Source organism: Canis aureus, chromosome 2 (assembly GCF_053574225.1).
Source record: "Canis aureus isolate CA01 chromosome 2, VMU_Caureus_v.1.0, whole genome shotgun sequence".
NCBI lineage: Eukaryota > Metazoa > Chordata > Mammalia > Carnivora > Canidae > Canis > Canis aureus.
In genome coordinates, this window is record NC_135612.1 from 49,865,001 (window position 1) to 49,877,546 (window position 12,546).

General features: G+C 39.3%; 1 protein-coding gene and 1 long non-coding RNA gene across 16 annotated transcripts in view; one reads left to right on the forward strand and one right to left on the reverse strand.

Annotated features, from left to right (window-relative positions):
• Positions 1–12,546, forward strand: part of AKAP13 (A-kinase anchoring protein 13) — a 320,707-nt gene that overhangs the window by 45,117 nt on the left and 263,044 nt on the right. The window lies entirely within an intron of this gene.
• LOC144290682 (uncharacterized) overlaps positions 1–12,546 on the reverse strand; it is a 45,949-nt gene that overhangs the window by 14,667 nt on the left and 18,736 nt on the right. For 2 of the 4 annotated variants that reach the window (XR_013358252.1, XR_013358250.1), the window contains 2 exons: positions 9,476–9,582; positions 7,236–8,707 (listed from right to left, as the gene is read on the reverse strand). This is a non-coding gene — a long non-coding RNA (uncharacterized LOC144290682). Of the gene's footprint in view, positions 1–7,235; positions 8,725–9,475; positions 9,583–12,546 lie in introns of those variants that run through there. The other 2 variants (XR_013358251.1, XR_013358253.1) reach the window with 2 other exon arrangements.

Consider the following 12,546-nt stretch of genomic DNA (forward strand, 5'->3'; position numbering starts at 1 on the left):
ATTATTTAAATACATTATACGTTTCCAGAAGAGAGCCATTATAGAAAACTATCTTGCTGCATAAGCTGGAATGGGAAACCATTTACTTTTTTAATGAAGGCCCCTGCACTACAAAATTCTTGCAGGAGCTCCTCAAGAAGTAATTTAATTGGTGATTGTTTCCATTTCCATTTTTGAAACATAGATTAAAACTGTTTAACTATTTTAGATTATGGTCACTTAGCGGGGAAGGAATGGAGAGTGAAGCAGATGGGCAGATTCTTGGAGACTCTCAGGTGACTCTTCTGTAGAGTGGATGTGTATTCATAACCTTCCCTGGACCAAAAAGGGACACAGTGCTCTATCACCCATATCTTAGGGTCTTTTGTGCTTAAATTTGTGTTATATTTTTACAAGAACTGCAGCAAAAAATGATATGCTGCTTTGGTTACATCTGTTATCAGTTGATGAACTAGAATACATGATTTCTAAGAATTATTCCAGGTCTAATAAGAGTTTATGATTCTTTGTCATTATCTGGTAGAAATAATGACTGAAGTGATAAAAATGAGCACTTGTAAAAAGAAAAATTGAAAAGTTTTTCAATGAGTAGAAATACTTCTGCACTAATTCTGTTTACTAATTCCGCACTTCACTGTGAGGTGGTTTAGATTAGCTGCTCTTTTCCCGCTGTTTCTAGGATCCTGTGTTTTTTGAGTATTGAGTGTTCCATACCTGGTTAGTTCTTATTTCTTTGTTTTCAGTAGAGTATGTGCTTTTAGCTCCAGAACTGCAGAAAACAGCTTTCTCTTCTAGCTGTCTCCACTTGTTCTAACTTCATTCCTGACTGAGCTGAACTTTCTCATTTATTTTGGCTGCAAAATCCTTCCCATTTTTTATCTGCTATAAAAATGTATTTTTCCTTCAGTGAGGGGGATAAAATGTAAGCTAACACATATTTATTTTGGATTATCTTTTTCCCCCCCTCATTATTTTCCTAACCCTTGGGCTTTGTTCATGCTTCTGCCAATCTTAAAAAAAAAAAAAAGTTGATTGAGTTTGAGGATAACTGAAACTTTTTTTTACATAGTGGTTTGTAAAATGTGGGAGAATTCTACTGAATTCCATCTCAAGCCATCATTCAGTAGCAGTTTACTGGTGCAGAGAGGTGACGATGTCTCGTGCCTTTACTATTCTGGGAAAGTTCTAGATTTAGAATGAGTCTGTTAGAGTTGACTTCACTATAGAAAACAAGAAAAACTTTAACTTTGTTATCTGAAAAAGGCCTGGGTGGATGTGAGAGATTTTCATTCACTTTGCAAAATTGGACTTTGTTCAGCTAGTATAGATGGAAAAAAAAAAAGATCTACAGTCCCACCAGTGTTGCCACAGACTGGTCTTGATCGTTTAGAATCATACTACTCTAAAAGAGCAGAAAAAACCATTGAGAGACTTTGGGCAGATTTCCAACAGTGCTGTTTCTTATGGTTGATAGCGTCTGCCATCGTATTTTTATAAGGCATTGGTGGTGGGGTCATCTTCTCCTCCTGCGACCTCCCAGTTACACAAATGATAAACAGAATTTGGCAAATATATAAAAGATGAAATAATTAAGAGGAAATAATTACCCATAACCTCATTACTTAGAGATAATTCACACATTTTGGTTTTCATTTAGCCTTTTTCTTCCATTTATGTGGTTTTAAAAACACATAGTTGAGAAAATGAGATTTTATTTATACAGATTCCTGCCTTTTAAATTTAATATGCATTTCCATGTTATACAAGGTTTTGAATATTAGTTTAAGGCATAACATAATTCTTTTGTTGTAGCTACCAAATTTAACTAATTCTTCATTAGTGGACATTTAACATTTTTTTTCCAGTACAAGTTTTCCTCTTAATTCCATCATTCTTTCCTTATGATAAAATCAAATTGCTCTGTTAAAGTCTGAACATTTTCAAGTTTCTTTATACTTACTGATAAATTTGTTAAATTTTATACAAAATGCTTTGACTGCTTTATATTTCTGTGCCCATCATCTGAATATAGATGTCCCATCTTTGTCAGCAGTGGACACTTTTTCTTAATTTATAGGTGGAGAAGTGCAATGAGATGATACCTTCCTTAGAGATGCAATGACTGCTTGTCAGTCTGTAGGCTGCTTGGCCTTCATTTTGGTCTGGACTCAATCATGGGGCTTTTTCATCATCTCTTCATTTTATGCGCTAAGTTTCCTAAACACATGAGTGTTTGTGTGACCAGGTCTGGAGTGGATTCGTGAAAACCAGGTTGTCACTGAGTAGTTAAGCAAGCATTTGGAAATTGCCTGAACAAGAAGAAAGAACACCGGACAGTGCTATCCATGTTTATGGTGTTCTCTGCCTATCCTTTGTATATTTAGCAACAATTGGGCTAACCATTTTGTGTATCCAGAAGAACCAGACCCAGACACCTAGGTCATCTCCTGCCTGTTGCCTTTTCTTTGGACTGTGACTAGCAAGTTCTTAGCTGCTTTCTAAGTTATAGACTTGTTCATACAACAGCTTGAGCTCCATATTTATTGGGCATACATATTTCTGTTTTATAGGGGAGACTTTTTCTTAGTGTAGATTTCTTTTTCTCTGGAATTTTTTCATGTGTTCTGAATGCTGCTGTTGTAACTGACTATATTATAAACTTGGGGATCCCAGGAGGGACTGACTTTGGCACTGAAGAGGGAGAGAGAGAGAGAGAACTGATACAGAATCTTAAAACAGGCAGCTGTTGTACAGATCACAGAGCTTTCTTCTTCTCTTGTTCATCAGTAGAAGTTGTTCTCTCTGGTATTGCATGAGTGACTCTTTCTTTGAATTAACCAATTTTCATTTACCTTGAGGCCAGTCAGGTACCAACAAAGGAGGGGGGATTCGAAGCAGTCACGAAGACACCGTGTGAGTGGTGCATTGAAGCTCTTGGAGGCTCTTCTGGTTCTTAGGAAGCCTCTCTCTTCAGAATCACTCAGTTTCTCGTGTAATATGTGCGATCTGAAGAAGTTGAGTTACCCCTTTTCCTAGGGATAAGTCTAATGTTTATGTCTGTGATCCACATTGGAGTTAATTTTTGTTGTGGAGTGAGGTGAGATTTAAATTTTTTTGGTTTTTCCACACATGGATAGGTCTTCTTAGTGCCCTTTGTTGAAAAGACTTAAAAGTTCTTTTTCTTTCAGCCCTGTTTCTGCCTTGCCCTCTCGGATATGCTAATGAACAGTAGGTTTCCTTGCTGACTGAGTTGGGGGAAGAAGAAGGGAAGAGGTTTGTCCTGAATCTTGACCTTGTTGTAGGGTGGTCTTGTACTATAGTTTGCTTTGCTTTGATTCTGTTAAGAAGACATTTACAGAGTCTTTGTAAACAGTGAGTAGACTTTTAGCCAGCTTGACTTTAGTTAAAGATACTCTGTTATCACCTCCAATTGATTATGAAATCTTATTTTAACACACAGTTTGGGTCAGATAAGCCTAGGATAGTAGAAGCTAACTTGAACATTTGTTAAAAATAGTTCTAACACAAAACTGATGAAACCCATCTTAAAACATTTTCTTTTCATTTTCCAGTTATTTCTAACTATAAAAGTAAAACAGGGGCACCTGGGTGACTCAGTGGTTTAAGCATCCAACTCTTAGTTTTGGCTCAGCTCATGATCTCAGGGTCATGAGATCAGACCCTGCATCAGACTCCACCGCTTGAGATTCTCCCTCTCCGTCAGCTCCTCTCCCCCCACACACTCTTTCTCAAATAAAGAAATCTTAAAAAAAAAAAAAAAAAAAGTAAAACATGTTTATTACAGAAACTTCTGGAAGTTACCAAAGAATAAAGAAAACTTTTTCTTTCCTCATTACTGTCATCCTGATTTTTGGCACGGCAGCACTCCTAATTTTCTGTGGACTCTGAACAGCATAACTGGAACAATATTTGAATCTACTGGTGTATTCAGGTTTCTTTTCTTTCTCATGGAAAGGGAAAAGGTTAGGAGCTATTATTTGAAGAGCATCTATTGGCCAGGCCTTGTACTTCACAAAGCTCTGTGAAGTATTGAAATTCTATTAAAATAGTAATGACAATTTTTTAAAGGTCTTTTTAAATTTATTTGGAATGAGAGAGAGAGCACACGTGAGCGTGAGCATGAGCATGAGCATGAGCCAGGGCAGAGGGAGAAGGAGAAGCAGACTTCCAGGCTGAGCGGGGAGCCCAGCATGGGGCTTGATCTCAGGAACTAGAGATCACCTGAGCTGAAGGCAGATGCTGAACCAGCTGAGCCACCCAGGCGCCCCAGAAATAGTAGTGAGAATTTATTTCCTTTCGGCATCCTTCCTACCTCCCCCTTCTCTTTTATAGGCTTGAGTTAATTTGCTCAGTGTCATTTAGGTGTAGTATGTGATCGATCTGAAAACGGGAAAAACTTACACATCCTTCAGTTCAAATCATTAAGCTCTATTTTCTTCCATTGTTTAGAAGGCTTTACAAGCAGAAAGGATCCCTTTCTTTTCTGGCTTATGTGGTCTCCCTTGTATTCTCGCCCAGAATTAGAAGTTCCAAGATCCCCTTATGTCCTGCCCAAATTAAGGCTTGTTTCTCTTCTTTCTGTGCTTTCAACTTCGAGAGCCTTAGTTTTAACTTCAGTATTTATTAGCTGAATAGAAAGGTGAAGGAGAGAGCTGAGATTTTTTTTTTTTTTAACAATGAAGATTCCTTCAACTGGATTGATTTAATTTGCTTTGCATTACCTAATAAGTAAGCTGTGGATTACCCTGCAAGCCACTCATTTCTTCATCTGTAAAATGGACTAGCTTACTCAACAAAGATCCTTCTACAAATGTCAGCATTCCTAATTTCTCATGTTAGGCGACCATGAATATGTTTCTGGTGATGTGGTCGGGAGTACCTACCATTGGGACCTCTGTTTTCTCAGTACCCTTAAATCTCACCTCATTAAACTATGTGCATTTGAGTTAATGGGTAAGAATATCAATTGTAGTGCACTCTTTTAATGTCAACAAGGTGCGTGCCTCTGTGTGTGTGTGTGTGTGTGTGTGTGTCTGTGTGTGGCGCACGCGATATTTGTGATCCTTGATCTTGTTCCTCCTTCATGTAGGAGATGTTTATGTCCTCCAGGACCGTCATGACAGCCAGGATTTCCCATTGACACCCTCACTTTATCAAATTACACTATTCATAGTATCCTGTCTGGAAGCAGATAGTTGGTTGATATGTTCGTACAGGAATCCAGATTTTTTTTTTCCTCCTTCATTGACGTTTGTCAGCATAAATTTTTTTGTGATTCAGGCTAATGCTTGAGGTATAATGAGTGCAAAGGGAGGTGGAATGTTTGGACTCTGGACAGCTAAAGGCAGAGTTCTCTATATTAACCCACTCTGTTAATCACTAAACTATTTTATTTAGTGATTTAGGGCTTTACATTTAGGCCGACTACTTATATAAATTGTATTGATTTCTGACAAGTGTTCTTTGGGGCAGAACATTAGAACTCGGGCCAGAGTAGAGCATCTTACTGTTTCGTCAGGCTCATGAAAACAGAACAGAAAACCACCAGGGGTCACAGCTTCCAGTCATCTTACCATATCTGGACCCCTGAATCAGGACAAAGAATGACAAAAGGTGGCTTAAGAGATGTGGAAAAGAAATCCTAAAGGAAATGAAAAGGGAATTATTTTCATTTCTTTTATTCTGGTGCCAGTGAAGCTCTGACTTGGTTGTGGAAGAAATCCACGTGGGAGTAGCAAGTTGTTTAGAATAAAATCTTTACTTTGAATTATTATTTTTGCTTTTCACGTGTTCAGGAAAATTAGAAAAGCCTTAGTGGTTGAATAAAATACCAGCAAATAAAACAGTCCTAGGATGTCTAGGAAGGAGTACAGAATCCATTTTAATCTTTTCCAGAAGATTTGTGGAAAAGGGATTACAATTTAGTTACAATTTACTGAGGCCAACCTCAGTACTTCCTGGTGAAGGGATTTTGTTCTCAGTGGCCTTCTACTTTCCATTTTGGACCTCTTATGTCCTGAAGGCTTTTTTCTCTCCCAGCCTCTTTGCCCTGAGGTATTCTGTTACCACTGAAGAAGTTATCTCTTCATATGGTACAGTCATCATAGCTGTTTTAAAACCTGTTTTACGGCCAAGGAAATTAAGGTAGAGAGAAATTGCATGGGGTCACGCATATTGTTTTTCCATTTAATGTCTGTCTGCTCTTAAAGTATGTAAGGCTTTCAATGGACCCTTCCCTTCTTCTCCCTTGTCTTCCATATGCTTACTCAATCAGAAAGCCCTTATTTCTGATCTCTGATAAGTTATCTGAGCAAAATAGTTCTTTGGAATGAGTCTCCTTGGAGTTAATACTTAGATTTTTTAAAGATGACAGATAATTTTAATGAATATTTGGTTAGCACAGCGTATAGGTGGTCCCTTGTTTTTGAGATCCCTAGAATACCAAAGAAAATGGTGAACAGTTTGGCACTTCACCACTAAAAGGTGCTTTTTCTATTTCCAAAGCTCACAGTGGGAGCCATAGGCTCTGATGGTCCCCTAAGAGTCAGCCTGGGAGAAGATTAATGTCTTCTTTGAAGATACAAAAGTAAACTGATAACATCTTGAGATTTGTAGTGATGATCATTGGTACAGAAACCATTTTAGTAATCATCGATGTGAGAAGTTTGTTATTTGGGATATTGTGTCCTGCCATGTGGCTTAATTCTGTCTTCTTATTGGCTTGTCATACTATGGAATTAGATTATATAGCTGTGTGCTCTGATGAGAATTCATTTAATTACATCTTCCTTTGGGCTCCCATAGTGCTGTGATTTACCTTTATTACAGTACTCGTAGACTGGCTTGGGGAAGAAAGATACCATCAACTGTGAAAGAAGTCAGGCCTAATTCAATTAATGAAATTCAATCAATTAATTAAATGAAGGCGGTAGTGGAGAGAGCCAAAAATTATTCTTATTAGTCTCATTGTTAATGGTGCTGTACCTGCAGTTTTTCCTTCTAATGGTTTTGAGTTCATTTGTAGAAGTGCCAGAATTGGTGAGCAGCCTGGTATTGCCAGCACTGTAAGCAGTGGACATTAAGATAGGGGTAGACAGTAGATTGGGAGTGTGGCCTTATTGTGAAGAAAGAGAAAGCAAGGGGTCCTTGGAAGGATTTGCACAGAGAATTGACACACAAATTGTATCCCACTTGTGGAGGAGTTGAACCTTGTAATAATGCAGAGAACAGCTCCTGCTTGGAAACAGAACAGTACAGAAACTGTAGTCCAGGGGTGAGGATGAGGACTTGGGGCAGTAGGAATGGAAAAGGGGGTCATTGTGGGGTAGACTAAATAGGGTTTATTGAGGTACAGTGTAGGAGGTGAAGGAGAAGGAAAGAGTTGCTTGAGAGCTTAAAGTGAGACCATTAATGAGGATGAAGGGCAGAGAGGGGGAGAGTAGAGGAGATTGGTTTGGTGGAGAACATCCATGGGGAATAGTATGGCTAGTGGGTAATTGGCAGTTAGGGTATGGAGCTCAGGAAGGAAGCTAGAGCTACATATAGTAAATGTCAACAGCAATCTGCATGTAAGAGATAGTTGAAACTGAGGGAATGGAATGGAAAAATGATTGTTGGATATGAGGGCTATCCAGAGGTAAGTTGCCTAGATTGTCTGGCCAGGCCAACGTGATGTCTTGTTTTTCCTGCTGCTTTGCCCAGCCCTTCCTGAAGCTCTGGGCTCTAATGGAGAGAATTTAATTAAAGTCTATCACATCAGTAAGCATTGCATAAATAAATGACAAAATGATAGCATAAATGCTTGTGTTTCACCATGTATGTATTGCAAGGCAGAATAGCACGGCGATTAAGAAAGAACATAAATTCTAGGGTCAGAATGCCTGGGTTCTAAACCTTTTTCTGTTCATTTCTAGAAACCTGTCCACCCACTGGCAGTAGTACTGTGACCTTGGACATTGTGTTCAACCTTGGTGCTTCACTGCCTCTTCTGTAAAGTGGAAGTAACCTTTATGGTTACTGTGAGGATTAAATGATTTTTTAGTACAAACTGAAACAGAACTTGGTATGTCATAAGCCCAGGCTGTAGTTTCTAGTTTTCATCATGATACACTCCGATATCTGTTCTCAACAGGTCCAGGTAGTAATTTGGTACATTCAGAGTCTTAATTTTGGTACATTCAGAGTCTTAACTCATAGTTAAAACTTACTGTTCCCAGATCTTTCTCTTTGCTATGTATAACTTAAAAACGAACACACAAAACTTGATTTGAGGTTCTTTCTCCTCCCCTTTTTAGTTGCTCTGGCTTTGGGGGAAGTTGAATGGTTTTGTGTACCTTTTGGTGGTAGATAAGGTAGGAAGTGTAGCCACAGCAGTAACAGATTTTTGACCTTTTGTTTCTTATCCTACCTCATTCTGCTCATCTGTGGATGCTGCTGCCATGGCCCCACATGGGCTCTAATTGAGGCTTGAAGATGAGCTGCAGTTCATTGAACTTTTAATTTCCATTCCTCTTGCCAGTTGCTGTAATCATGTGATGTTTAGAGGTGTCCAATAAAATACTTTATGTTGGAAAAATCTGCCTTGACAACGTGTAGGAGGTCGGGGGGGAGAGGGATTCTCAGGATTTGAGTGCCACGTCTATGTACTTCTGTCACTGAACACATCACTTGTTCGGGTCATTCTTTTCTGTAAGATAAAAGGGACTGGAACAACATTTCCTTTTAGCTTTAATACTGTTGTTCCTAGAAAGAGGTCTCAAAAGGTAAGTGTATCTTAGCAATAGGTATAGAGAACAAAAAAGGACACTTAAATATGAAAATAAAATAATTAGTGTTTTAACAGTTTTATGAGAGCATGTCATAAACTTGATCATTTAGTGCAAGAAAGAAGATGGTTTGGGAGGTAGGTGTGGTTCTGGAAGCAGAAATTTGGCATATGACACTTGGCAGCGCTCTGGTGTTTGGGGGACTATACTTACTAGTATTTTGTCCTGCACTCTTGTGAAGTGTGCCTTCTGAACCGGAATGTGTGGTCACCACTCACCTTCAGCTAAGTTTTAGATTTGTTTTCTTGAAAACTCTTCTGTGGCTTAGCTAGAATTTTTCAGAAGATTGACCCCCATAACAAAATCATTTGGATAGGGCTTTTACCAGTGTGTGCACTAATTGGTTCCCTAGGATATGGGAATCCACTGTGTGGCTGTCGTAGAGCTGGGGAAGAAGACAGGCACGCATGAATTCCAGATTCCCTCCTTGATGTTCTCAATAAATGGCACCAATGCCTATCTGCATCATGCAAGGCAGAAATCTAGAAGTCATCCTTGAATACTCCCTTTTTCTTACCCCATACTTATTATATCTGTTCACAGACTTTATTGAATTTAACATCCTATTGTCTCTTGTCTTCCCTCTTGTGTCTTCGTCACTCACCTGAGCCCTAGCTCTGCCCTCTTACCTGAGTTCTTGCCACAGCCTTCTGGTTGGCCTCCTTGTATCTACTGCCTGCAGCCTTTCACTCTGTTGTCCAGTATATAAACAAGGAATCCTCTTCTAATCAGGACCCTTGTAAAATAAAGACCGAAAGAGTTGATGGGGTCTAGAAGACTCTCAGTGGTCTTGGTTCTACTCTTTTCCACCCTCATTTCATGCAGTATTCTTTTTCTTTTTGCATTTGTTTTCTTTTAATCCTTCCTATTCCCTTTCCCCTTTCCCCTTTCCCCTTTCCTTTCCTTTCCTTTCCTTTCCTTTCCTTTCCTTTCCTTTCCTTTCCTTCCTTTCTTCTTTCCTTTCTTTCCTTTTTCTTCCTTCCCTTTTTCTTTTCCCTCTCTCCCTCCCTATATCCATTATGGAGCTCAGGCTTATGACACTGAGATCAAGGGTCACGCTGCGCTGACTGAGCAAGCCAGGAGCTCATGGATCCTCAGTCTTATTTTCAATATACTAGTATTTCTAATGAATCTCACATAGTCTGTATATTTGATCACTTTATCATTGGAGTTTTTAAGAACTTGGTAAAACTATTCATCAGAATTGAATTGAGTGTGCAGGTGGAGAAGAGTCATAGTTGCCTGTAATAGATAGAGACCTTGTTTCTTATAGATGTTGCTACTCTTTTTGCTTTGTTGTTGAAATCCTGATAGGATTGAGGATGGCAACGGTGGGAAATGGGGCATATTCCCCCCCCCTTCCAAGGTGCTTCCCCAAATTCCTAGAAAAACAACACGTATTAACCTAGAAGCACAGGTGGTGGCATGTGCTGGGGGGGGGGGGATTTTAGTCATACCGTGCTTGAATCCGAGCCCACCACATCCTCTTAAGTCATATTTCTTTAATTCCTTCATAACAGTATCATGGGAGGTTTGGACAGGTGTTCTGTTGAAATCGACATACTCTCAATCCCTTAGAGTAAAAAAATTACTTGAAAAAAAAAAGAGAAGGAGCTGTCCTGATATGACTTACTCCTGGGTGTATGCTGGGTTTTTAGATTATTTCCCTTTGGAAGGCTCACAAAGCATCTCTTTATGCTGACATTGACAAAACTCAATAGATCACAGTTGATGGAATCTACTCTCTTACTGCAAATTGCTGTTGTCCTTTATATTCCTCTGTCTCTTTTATGCCTACATAATTTTTTGGGGCTCAGGAAGTACATCTCTTTCTGGCCTGGGACAAACTCCTTTAAGTCAGACACTCTGAGTTTCCACACCTTGGGCTGTTAATATTTCGTTTGCTGTTATTCATTCTACATCATCTAGAGTGAACTTCATTCTCGTTGGAGGAAAAGGGAAAATAAAACAGATAAGGGACTCTTTTATGTATTTACTTTTGTACACCACTTCCCTGAGCAGTAGGTCTTAGATCTTCCATATTTGTCTTGCCTCAAACATAGAAAAGCAGAAAAGCCCTTTTTGTAGTGCATGGCATTTTCCCAAGCTTCAGGTCATTTGAGGACCAAGGATCATACCCTTTCTGCTTTTATACTCTAAACTGTTGTAAGATTGTCCTTCTTATTGTAAGCAAAATCAGAACTGTTTAATTGTTTAGTCACTCACATATATACACTGAACATTTTAGTTAAATAGGTCTCTCTGCTTTGAATTGGAGGTTGACTCTTAAGGTGTTAGAGATGAAAACCAATCCTGATTTCTCCTCTTTAACCTGAATCCAGATACTAAAGACTACACTACCTCAGAGTCTGTAGGAGACTCACTTTCCACACTCTATTTTCTATGGCTCAACTAGCAGCTCCCCCACCCACCCTGGGTCAAGTCACCTGAGCTCTGACCCTTCCCTGGAAGTTCTGTGAGTTTATGGATTTGGGGAGGTATTTCTCAGCCTGTTCAATACTTCAACAATAATGGTGATGCTTTACCAGCTCTGCTGTGCCAGGCCAGACTGTATATAGCGAGGCATTTTACTTAGTTTCCTTGCTTAATCCTCCCAACAGGGTTGTAAGAAAGGTACGATCGCCTTTTCACTGACCAGGGCCCTGAAGCTCAGAGGGGTTAAGTGAATTGCTCCAGACCTCATGAAAAGAGTCTATTCTCTATCTGCATTTTTTAAATCAGTCTTTAGAAGTAACTCATCTAAAGTAAAAAAGTAAGAGGCATATGGAAGTTCTAACCTCAGTCTAGTTGACCTCGAATGTGAGGGCTTGTTCTCACTGCAGTTGAGGGCCTGCTGTGGTATGGGACAGTGCCAGGTGCTTTGGAGGAAATGAAATTGAAGGAAACCTATTCTTGGCTTTGCACAGCTTTTTAAAAAATGAGAGGGGACTCATTGAAGTTTTCATTTGTTTTGTTTGTTTGCTTGTATTTTAAAGAAGAGGGGATCTCCTGTTCTTCTAGGAAGCACGGGGTTGAATGTGCTCATCAGTGTGCAGCACTGGCACCCTGGAAGAAGTAGGTAGAGATCATGTGTCTCAACCTTGTGCTGTCTAGTTGTAGCCTGTGGCTCCTTGCAGTGGTCTGTAAGTCACTCCATGTGGACACACCTGTTTTCTCAGGCCTTGTCCTATGTAGACATCTGTTTCCTGGTGACAAATAGATTTGCCTTTATTTTAAGTTCTTCCATTTATTGTGTCTGTCTTCTTATACTGAGCTCCAACTCTTGGTGGAGGGTGCCATTGAGCTGTGACTGCATTGGTAGTGTAGTGAATTCCTTATTTGACCTTCTTAAACTAAACCAGAGTATCATGAAAAGAGTTTGAATGTTGCCAAATAGAAGCAGGTCCCATCAGGGGGTGAGGCATCTGCCTTAAGCAGTGGGGAAAAAAATACTAACTTTTAAATATTCTTTAATAATATCCCCTTTATTTTGCTTTTTTGGAATATGCTCAAAATGGGAATTTGAAAATATGAAGAACACAACTCATTATGAAAATTTTATTTTATTTTTATTTATTTAATTTAAAGATTTTATTTATTCATGAGAGACGAGAGAGAGAGAGGCAGAGACACAGGCAGAGGGGGAAGCAGGCTCCATGCAGGAGGCCCAACATGGGACTCCATCCCGGGTCTCCAGGAT